Source organism: Seriola dumerili, unplaced genomic scaffold (genome assembly GCF_002260705.1).
Source record: "Seriola dumerili isolate Sdu_G_001 unplaced genomic scaffold, Sdu_1.0 BDQW01000393.1, whole genome shotgun sequence".
Taxonomy (NCBI): domain Eukaryota; kingdom Metazoa; phylum Chordata; class Actinopteri; order Carangiformes; family Carangidae; genus Seriola; species Seriola dumerili.
Window position 1 is genome coordinate 13,177 of NW_019174648.1, and position 10,219 is coordinate 23,395.

The window sequence follows — 10,219 nt, forward strand, 5'->3', positions numbered from 1 at the left end:
GAGAGACCTCAAAAGTTGGAAAGATAAATCACCATGCACGACCCTCGCTGCTGCAAGTTGGGCTGAGGCTTCTTCCCCATCAGCAGTGGCCTGGCCTAATCTAAACTAATTGCAAGGACCATGATGCCATATGAATAGAGGTAGAGAGGGTGTACACACAGAAACAGATGCCAAATGAAGGCACCATCTCCTGCTGCTGCTGCTGGCTATAATATCTCGCCACTAACTTCATGAAATTAACGGAAATTTTTCATTCCACATATTTTCAGTATAGAGACGAGATGTAGATTCACCATATATTAATTTTGACACTGAGGTGGTCCGAGAGTGAAAAAGTCACCATAAGTCATTAAAATCATCTCTGGGGGGCACCAACTCAGTTGACCATCAACTTACTAGAAGATGAATGAGGTTTGATATATGATTTGGTAGCGATCACGCACATGTCCCCTATTCAGGGCGGTGTTGGGGAGTGGTTTTGTGGATGTTGAGGTATTTTTTTATTCCTATGTTGTTCCTATTGATGGGCTCTGTAACCGATGTGTTTGTCGCCACTGGGACCGGTTGTTGGTTTGTATCGTGGGGTCAAACCTCATGGTCCATCCAATTCATGCGATGCAGTAGGATAATATAGAGTGTTAGATATATCCACACTATCTGCTGAGTTTTTGGGCGATTAAAAACAAGGAGATGCTAGTTGTTAATGTAGATCCTCAGGTATTTACTTCATGCCTGCTGCTATTAGTCTAACTTAGCAGCGAAAGTGCATTTTGTGCCAGGTTATCCAGATAGAACTAATTTGGAAATACAATATTGTGAAGTGATTCAGAAAGGGAGATTGGTGTCTCAGAGTCAGCATACATAATAGTGGAGCTCTTGTCACCACAAGGCAGATATTCTGTGGCTAGAGAAGAAGTCATTATGAATATCTGTGTTGTTGCTTGCAAGAAAATGCTTGATCACCTAAACTTTACATGCCTAAGGCAGAGGCAGCACGGATACCCTACTGTACATTCATAGCTTGCCCTGCAGGCTTCACTGTTCGGAGTTGCTGGTGCATCATTTATCTTAAAGATTTGTCAGGTCCAAAACAGAAAAATTGAAATTGCAGTCATCTCATTTCATTTTAGCTATTATTTCCTTGTAAAATGAAAAAGAAAGGAAGAAAAATATAGTTTGAATTGCCTGTCCAGTCCACTTTCAAATGAGCCTGCCTATGCCTTGTCACTCACAAAGCGGTCTAACAGAAATGAAATGATATGGGCAGCATATGGTGTTTCTCAGACACAATGGGTGGCTAAATAAATGTCAGACAAGTAGCTTACTTTGATGCAATTCAGCTACCTCTGAACAATAATGTGCTATGAAGAACATAAAAGAATCACTTCGGTTTAGCAAAATATAACTGTTTATAATCATGCTTCCAGTTTTCACTGGACTTATTGCACAGTAGGATTTACTTTTCTTTCATTGCAGGTATTTAATACAGAAGAATACAGGAAAGTGATTGTGAGAGCCTATTGAAGCAGGATGACACAAGACATGATGTTTTTTCTCTCCTTGGACGGACTTGAAATAATGCATGGTTTGTATAACACTAGTTTTTATTATAACCTTTGCACAAAAATTCGCCTTGTTTATGCACAGCTGTAAAACTGCAGGGACAAAATGTACAATTTTTCTGTAAGGAGGACAGCCGTACCTCCTCCTGTTTTTCCTCATCACTTTGCAAACTCAAAACTTTTGCCCTTGTGAAGGAAATCCATCATTAGGGTGGTGAAATTAGTGAACCCGCAGCATCTGATGCTTGTATGGGTTAGACCTGCTGATAACATGCTAGCAAGCTTCCAAAAACAAACTTGCATCTAATGATCTCTCAAATGTGGAAGTTTTATTGTGATGCTGAAGCCAATTAAGCCATGGCTGTGGTCGATTGCTGTTGAGATGAACGAGCCTGGGAAGGGACACGCACGGGGCCACCGTCTGGAGGCCCTATCGTTAATTCTGAGCAACGCTTTCATTAAACCTGCCACAATCGCTGTCAGAAGTATCCTGAAACCCTGGTGTGCTTCGTTTACGCCTGGCGGACAGTTTGATTTAGCGCACTATAAATTAGGCCTCGACTCTGAGCAGCTGGCCTGGATGGTGCTTATCTACTTCTCAATGGTACTCGACTTTAGCATTTGTCAAGTTTGAGGCTCGCGCGAGAGAGTATATGGGCGCGACGTGCCCAGGAGATCCTAACAGAGATGATTTTAACAAACCTTGAACCGGTCCTTGAAAAGGCTGCTCTAATTTGCTTACAACACTTCACCAGCAAATCTAACTTTGTTTTTTTTTTTTTACAGTCATCAGAAGTGTTGTGGGTCCCTGGTACTGGGGTAACACAAGAAGAGAGTGAGTTTTGAATCTGGCAGCGCCGAACAAATGAGGCAAGGTCCCGGCTACGCAGCTGAAAGATGTTACAAGAGGACTGACGCAATAATCATCGAGAATTGTATGCGGAAATATATGGGTGCGTACAGAGATGAAGATAATTTGATTCACAGTTATGAGAGAACCACACCCAGTGTGTTTGAGAGTGAGCGAGCATCGCGTGTGTGGTGAGCATGCACAGCATGAAGCATGCTGGTATGCGACTCCAGTCAGCACTATGCGCTCGTGTCGTCACAGTCACTATCTGTATTGTGCGCTCTATGGACCTGCTGTAATTCTAGCAGAGCAGATGCGCAGACACAAGATGGAGCAGAAATGGCAATGCCTCATTTCCTCTTTATATTGTCTAGTAAAACTCATCTTCCATGTAATGTAGTTTTGTCTATCTGAGCACTTGGGAATGCTAAGTCGTGGGTGTGTGCATGTCCTTTGGACGCTGCGTATGCAGAGGAAAAGCCGCGAACTCACTTCTTCTTTTTTTCGAGGATTAAACTATTGTGAGCTGATCAAACATGGAGGGAAACAGGTATTCGATGATGTTAAATGTAAATATGTATTACGTTGTGTCTCAACAATCTCTTAAAGTGCAGTTTTGTATTTGAAAAGCCAGACACATGCCATGTCTGTGCAGCCTCTGGGCAATTAGGAGGCAATGTCAACAAGCCGACCTGGCCCAAGTCTAATGCTCTTTGGCCGTCTCCAGCCCTTGAAATATACAACATCACTTCCTTTAGTCCTCTGAGAGAGCAAAGTAAAGAGAGGCGACTTTTCTATTTTTTTACCCAAGTCGCTTGCCCCCCATTGTACATTCATAATAATAAAATCAATTTAACTATCCAATACTGCCATTTCAAGAAGTGAAAATATTATCCTACCTAACGAATGAAAGTTTCGATTTTTGCCCCTGTTGGCGAGGAGTACAGCAAGGTATCATTACTCATGAATAATAGATCCTAAAACAAAGGTGAACCTCCAGCTGTAATAGTTGAGCGAGATATAATAAAGCGACACATAAGCTATGTTCTTATGAGTTCATCATTTTATACAAGGTGAAGCTGATATCAAAAAAGCTAGAATTATTCACATTCCACGCTGGCTATGTTAGATTGCCCTATGAATTTACACTATTTCTTAATTCTCTTTAAGGGACTAAGAAAATATGAAGTCAGAGATGCCAAAAACATAAGAAAGGTATATGGGTACATAGAATACTAGAAAGACATAGAGGGTATAACTGAATCGTCTTTAGATAATAGCATACCTGAGTAACCGTGAGTTCAGTCAGCTAGATGAGCGCAGCATGCAAATATGGTGTCCAATATGACTTATATTGCACATTACTGAAGTGTTTCTTGCAATCACTTTCTGGTAGAATCATGATTGTGACGATAGGTACTCACAGACTATGATGAATATAAGAGCCAGGAGTCTGCTCAAGAAAAGAGCCTTCGGTTACATATGTGTATTTCTAGGACAGCACAAAAAGATTGAACAACACCTGTGTCATTTGGCCACAAGAGGGTTGATGTTGTCCAAGTAGGTGTCTAGAAGAAGACTCAGTGTACGAGCTTTGTTGGATTAGGGGCTGCCATCAGGTGTGATCAGATACCTAAATTTACATATCCACGCATGGCCACACCATCCTTTGCGTGGTCCAAAACAGGCGATCAAGGAGTCTTTAAAGAGGCATTAAAAGAAATACATGTGTGAATAAACACAGAAAATGTTTTTTCCCTGTATTCCAATGTTACTATGAGTGTAAAGAGAAGTGTAGAATATTAAACAGACACATAGAGTAAGTATTATCTACTGTTGATTACATTTTACATAGGTGAGTAAATAGCATATGGCAATACAAGGCTAGTGCTCAATGTTAGGTTTGTTAGCAGCTAATGTTTTGAGGTAAAGCCTGGCAAGAAGAAGATCCTGCGCTCCATATAAATTCTCTGTAATAACGTGGCTGGTGGTCATGTGACCACACATGCTTCCTGGGCTCTGGCTATGAGTTGAACAGATGAAGCACACGCTAAGCTCTGTCCAGTACTGCTCAAGGGTAGACTAGTCTGTGCTGCCTGGCTTACTGTGTGTGTGTATTGTCCGTCTATCACTCTGTCGCACGATACTGTTGTTTTTGGCAGTTGTCTCCTTCTGTTTGGTCTCTTGTGTCTCTCCCTTCTCGTCTTCCTCTTTCTCATTAGCGCTGTGTTCAGCTATATTCTGCAAAAGCACCCCTCTCCTCTGCTTTCGAACCTTTCTTCTGGATGGAAAGACTTGAGAGGAGAGGACAGAGGGGGGGGGGGGGGATAAAGGTCTGTTTGTTTGGAAATAGTGTGTCAGCTGGCCAAATATTGGCTACACATGCTTGTCGTCATATGAGCGCAGGATGTGGTCTAGATTTTATCTAACTCCTCTTCATCTTCTCACAAGCCTCCTTCCCATCTCCTCAGGACATCTTTTTGCTGCTTTCGTTATGGACGCTCATTGTCCTTCTCTTGTATTGTGCTCATTTTGATGCTCCCTCCCCAGGTGTCACGACAGGCAGAATTAGACTTTAAGTACAGTATTACATCAGAGCGTATTATGCTATTCCAGTCTTAAAATCCCAAAGTGTCGCTTTGGTGTGTGCGACGCTGTTTATCTTAAAGTTGCCTGGTTTTGCGCATGCAGTGGGAGGTTTCAGCTCATGCCTTGGCAATAGTTTTGACTTTATCCTTGGCTTATGCAGAAATCATGCAGACTAGCAAACTGAGAACTCCACACAGCACACACATACATCACAACATCACACACACACACACTGTTTTATTCATGCTAAGACTGAAGCTCATTAATATCAGTCACTAAGTAGCATGCGTTGATAGTATTAAATGGCCATTGAGCTTATCACACCAACTGTATCTCTGAGGTTGTAATGGACTACCAAGAAGGCATGGGGATGCCCTCACGCACTAATTCACCGGTTGTGGCGCTAGGAGGCTGTGTTTTGTATGACCTGCCCATACTATAAAAGCATCTATCGCGGCTATCTCTTTCCTTATTTGATTCACTGAGATTATATAATCAGATCACTCATGCTTGTAGAATAGAACTACTACTTCATAATTGCACTGAAGATGCAGGACTCAAATGGATTCCACTGGGTACACTGACTGAGTATCTTCCCACTCAGTCGTAGCGTGTTAATGTGTGTGTCAGATCTTTCACCATGCATGTGTACATCAACACTTGCTGCAACTCAAGGTGACATGCAAAAGAGAAAAAGAAAGATAAGAGTGTGCTGTTTCTGTCTCACTTTTTTTTTTATTCTTCCCATTCTTCTATCTAATATCGGTTTGTGTCGTTCGGAGTTCCTCTTCGACAAAACTTTGATTAAATAAAAACAATGCCTGCCGAGGCGCGGAGACGATAGGCTGGGCACACTATTAAGTATCCCATTATGTGAAGGGCCTGGTCATGGAGCGGTCCCGGTTTTCTTTTCTTTTCCTTACTCTGTTTACAAGTGTCAAGACCCGGTTATAATTCGGTTGAGTTGCTCTTATTTCTGTTTAAATTCTTAGTCCACACAGTGTAATCTCCAGCCATCCCCTCACTCCTCACTCAAGGATTGGAAAGGGGACAAGGACACAGTCAGGAAAGCATAAAAACAATAGAGGAGATGTTATAAATAACTGAGCAATAAAAGACACTTGCAGGATCTATCCACTATCCCTGCATCATGTCACATCTGCGCATATCATCTTAGTTTATTTTAAAGAAAAAGTAAAAATTTTTCGGAGGAGTAGGAGACGAATAGAGAATGGTGAGAGGACTATGGATCGACGAGAGGCAAGAGGGAAGGAGGGAGAAAAAAGAGTCACAAAAACTCTTAATATGAACTATAGCCGTATATTTTCTGGATGAGTGAGGGGATGTTGATTTGGGAGTAGTATAAAATAGCATTGAGTGTGTGGGGTTTTGCAAGGAGGAGATGAATGACAGAAGATGAGCAAGAAGGAGACGCGGAGCAAAAATGTCGAAGTGGTCACAAGATCAATCAGAGGAGTTGGTGATGTGGTTACGGAGGGAACCATGCGCAACTACAACATTTGACCACTAGCTTGACAGCCGTCCCGCCGCCCCTCTTGTAGCCCCACTCGCCCTCGCCGATGCGCACTTATCTTCCTGTTGAGTATTCGGTCATCTGTAGCCAGCGGGTTACATGTGACACGACGAGTGCAGCCAGTCTGTTTCTTGCAACAAGTCGTGGCCCTCCAGTACAGCAATGCAAACAACAACTACTTTGAAGACTTTGTTTGCAGCAGAAAACTCAAGAGTCCTCCAGCTGTAATCAGAACGAGCGAGGATTCTGTGCCTTTCTGCTCTGTTTTTAATTAGCGGAATCTGAGGAGAAGCTAACAATGAGAAGACCGCTACCATTATATTTTGTTGAAAATGGTATCCTGTTAACAAATATTGGAGAGAACGCAGTGTATCAAAAAGAAAAAAAAAGAGGGCAAAGAGAAGAGTTTATGATATGGATGACAGAGTGAAGAGCGAAGACCCTATCTGAGCTGCCGCAGAGCAAGCTGGTTTCAGAGTCGAGCCCTTCGCATACGTAAATCTTAGGCAGCGTTTTCAGACCACCAGAACGAATAGACCTGCGGTATCGACTTACTAAAATCATTATGATCGTTTTCCTGTTACAGAAATGCACTTTCGCCTAATTCACGCCGACGATAGCTGGACTCAGCCCAAAACCCCAACCACACACGCACAATATGTGTGATTTGTAATGGATGACAGACACTCCATCAAAACAGCATGCACAGACTTACAATAGTGCAGCAATTATTTACCAACACACACACACACACAACACCACACACACACACACACACACACACACACACACAGCTCGTCACACGTGTGAACACATGGTAAAATCGACACACAAGCTGTAAAACTTGATCAAAAATAACAACATAAAAAAGGCGTTCATAAAATGGCAATCAAATTGGCGCAGCATGCTCTTGAAATTTGAAAAGATGAAAAAACGAACTCATTCAATTTAATTGGAATTCGCTGTCTCTCTGCAATAAGACAATGAGACAATATTTTTAACTCCAGGGTGTGTAAAGTTCATCATGGTGTCCCTTCGTGGATATGGGTTCCAAGGAAATGTGCGCGTCTCGATGGTTAGGAACAGAAACTACTAGAGTTCAGTATGGGAAGTAGAGAATAATCAGGTGAATCGAGTAATATATTAAAGTGCGTACTGTAAATACGCAACAGCACATAGGGTGTGAATTAAGCTTATTGTGTTCAATATAAAACGTTTTTGAACTGCTACTAGGTGAGAAAAAGAGAAGAGAACGACCGACAGCTGATCGCATGTCAAGAGCACACTTAGTTGAATACAATAATTGTTCTAGGTATAGTTTAGAGGGTTAGGCTAACAAAAGCACTAAGGTAATTAGTTGGGTTAGGAAAAGCTTGTGATTTTTGGTGAAATATAAATATATATGTTGTGTCTGAAGTGACTACAAACCTTCTTATGTATTAAACCCAGCAACATGTTGCCAAGGCCAAACCAATCAAATATCTGCTGTTTCCTCTAATTCTTTAAATTAATCTTCTATTATTAAATGACTGAATCAGTGGTTTGCTTCTTTCTTTATCTCTTTATCTCTGTCTGTTAAATTTCTTTGTACTTTCATGCGTGACCTGTGCTGTGATTGGCTGTTTTCCAGAAAAAGGCAGCAGCGAGTTTAGCGTGAACTAATATTATTAGCTTAATACAAGTATCCTACACCTGTAACTACTTTTTCCGTGCTAGCTGTCAGTCAGTAGTTTCGGTGAGAGTGTGCCAAAATGAGAAGCAGCAAGTTCATGCTAGTTAATGTTATTAGCTTAAAACAAGCAGCCTCTGGGTGACCAACAGTTACCTAGCAATGGCAACAAAATGTCCACTGCAGGTTTTCAAAAAACCGAGATCAGAGGAGCAGGAGGAGCAGGTGCTTGATGCCACCTTCACTGTTATATGGGTAAGAGGGAACTGAAATTAGCACCCACAACAGAGAAGCCTTTGGCTTCAGCATTGACTGACAATGAAAGAAGCCGCCCAGCGCCAGCTGCAGTAGGGTTTTTCTTGTTGTTTTACAGTAAAAGAAAGTTGTAATCACACATCGTACTGAGTAGTTCCTCATTACTTCATGATTATCTTTTAAAGTTTTATTTTCATCTACATCTCGTCTTTCTAAATCATTTTAAGTTTTTTTTATTTCATTGCATTTATCAACAACTGCATGTTTGAACAGCTGATCATTGTTCAGATTCAACAAACTTTATGTTAAATTCATGAAATTATTCATATATGAAATATTTAAAATATATTGAATTCATATATATATGAAATTATTTAAAATATATGAACAATGTTCTATTTGATGTCATGAAGCCAGATGATTCTGTCTGTGAAAGTGTCTTCATTCATTCAATATTCAAATTCATCACAAATGCTGAATGTACACACATTCCGCTTTTCATGAAGATAATAAAATAAAATCTTGACTTGGAGTCATATTCTGTTTAATGTTTAAAGTTTCCTGCTCTGTGATAAGTTACAGAAAACAGTTACAGTTACAGTTTAACCCCGAAGCTGCTATTATTTTTTTGATTGATGTCAGTATGTTGTCATGTCCTCCCTGAACTGGTTACAGTCTGTTGTGGGTGGAAACTGTGATCCTGACTGATAACATATTCCCAAGAAAAATGTGTTGCACCAACTTGTGGACTGGTTTGGACAAGGCATTGAAGCAGTAGGTTTTATAAGATTCACAAATTTTCCTGCACCTCCAGTGCTTTTTAGAAACACTGTGTAAATCCTTTCCAAAGAACAACATCTTTATAATCCATAAATTGTTTTTATGTTTTAATAAAGGGGAGTATGCTCTGGACATGCAAATCGATTTTATAATAGACTATAACCAGATAGTATATGTTTACACGTTAAGGTAAAAAAATAATCTGTATTTAATGTAGACAGGAAACAGCAGCAGACAGAGTCCATAGTGAGTGCATCTGCATCAGTGAGTGTGACAGGACAATGAACTTGCTAAATTTTACTATAATCAATAATAACTATTATTACTGTTATTAGCTCTCGATATTACTTTATCAGTAGGAGCATTACAGTTTTGCCATTACATTACTTATAACTGTTACTGCCGGCTATTATCACTATTATTACTATTACTGTCATTGTATGTCTTTGTTCTTTTTCCTCTGCCCTCTGTATCATCTCGGTCGAGAGAGAGAGAGAGAGGGAGAGAGAGAGCGAGGGCAGAGGAAAAGAACAAGAACATACAATGACAGTAATAGTAATAATAGTGATAATAGCGGCAGTAACAGTTATAGTAATGTAATGGCAACTGTAATGCTCCTACTGAAAAAAATAATAACGAAAGCTTATAACAATAATACTTATTATTATTAATTACAGTAAAATTTAGCAAGTTTAGCAGCAGATGTTAAACAGGATGATAATGATAATTATAATTATAGAACTGGTCGAGAGTGTCCCAACAGCCAAGGGGTTTAGGGTGTTCGCCATTTTTTGAACAGCGAGACTCCGGTCCAACTCCTGGCCGGCGGACACATCTCGTTCCCATCTCTCCGCTGGAGGATGGGCAGAGTTTTATTCACTTGTTATTTTTGTGGGCATTTTATGCCTTTATTTCACTTTGCCTTTATTATTTGCCAGCTTTTGCATTTATGTTGTGTCTTTTTTTTTATGTTTAAAAAA